Genomic DNA, 1,039 nt, shown 5'->3' on the forward strand with positions numbered 1-1,039 from the left:
TAATAATAATAATAATAATAATAATAATGATGATGATGATGATGATGATGACGATGATAATAATAATAACATCGAAAAATTCCTTAGGAATGAGAACCCAGGTTCGAAATTTCCCCAAGACACCTGATGAAGGCTGGAGGGTATATCAGCCGAAACGTTATGTTAACAACAAACAAGATGAGAACAAACATCCATCAAATGTAAATAATGTACATAATTCCTCATCTCTTCAATATAGAACTGTATTTTGTCTGTTATAAACCATTATTTTCTCCAGAACTATAGACTAGAAGAATTATTCAAGCTTCAGAAAAAAACGACTTTCAGATATTTGTTCGAGCGGCCTTTTGACTAAGATCAAAGTGTAACACCTTTTCTTATCATCTTGATATTTGATTCTATCCCTAATTGAGGTCATCGGTATTAAATTGAATTTTAGAACGAGGCGAAGAGTCTTTGCTCTGGTTTGGTCTGGCATTCGAGTGGTTTTGTGATTCAACCCATATTTTGTACTTGGTTCAGCAATACATTCAATAAAATTGCAACAATAGGGGGGAAATTAGCATAGCCCCTGCGTAAGGGTGACATACAAATTTGTGGAATGTTCCATGTTTTATTTAAAATAATGCGGTACCCCTGCATAGCCGCAATCCATTCACTAAAATTACTTGAAGGATAAAAAAAAATACTGTGCTCAAATCTACAAACACACTTGCCTTTAACGTTTCGGATTTTCTACTTACATCAGAAACAATTTTTACATTCAAAATGGCACTGGATGACAGAAACTTCGAAGCGTTGACCAAAGAACCTTGCAGCATTTAATTACGGAACTTTATTGACGTTACTGTTGTTTCTGTGTCGTCGTCGTCGTCGTCGTCGTCGTCGTCGTCGTTGTTGTTGTTGTTGCTCTTCCTGTTGTTTCAATAGTTATATTTGTGGATGTTTAGTCCCAGTTTGGCTCTCATTGAGAAGATACATGGTCAGAAGGATTCGAGTCTTTTGTAGGGCGAGGCCTACCTTTTCCCATGTTCCCTTC

General features: G+C 36.4%; 1 non-coding gene and 1 pseudogene across 1 annotated transcript; both read left to right on the forward strand.

Annotated features, from left to right (window-relative positions):
• Nucleotides 1-329: 329 nt before the first annotated feature.
• Nucleotides 330-509, forward strand: LOC128248958 (U2 spliceosomal RNA; annotated as a pseudogene).
• LOC128248977 (U6 spliceosomal RNA) lies at nt 510-616 on the forward strand. Its single transcript, XR_008265120.1, has one exon. It is a non-coding gene; the product is annotated as a U6 spliceosomal RNA (small nuclear RNA).
• The last annotated feature ends 423 nt before the right edge of the window (nt 617-1,039 follow it).

The sequence above is a fragment of the Octopus bimaculoides genome, chromosome 10 (assembly GCF_046866305.1).
Source record: "Octopus bimaculoides isolate indiv1 chromosome 10, ASM4686630v1, whole genome shotgun sequence".
Taxonomy (NCBI): domain Eukaryota; kingdom Metazoa; phylum Mollusca; class Cephalopoda; order Octopoda; family Octopodidae; genus Octopus; species Octopus bimaculoides.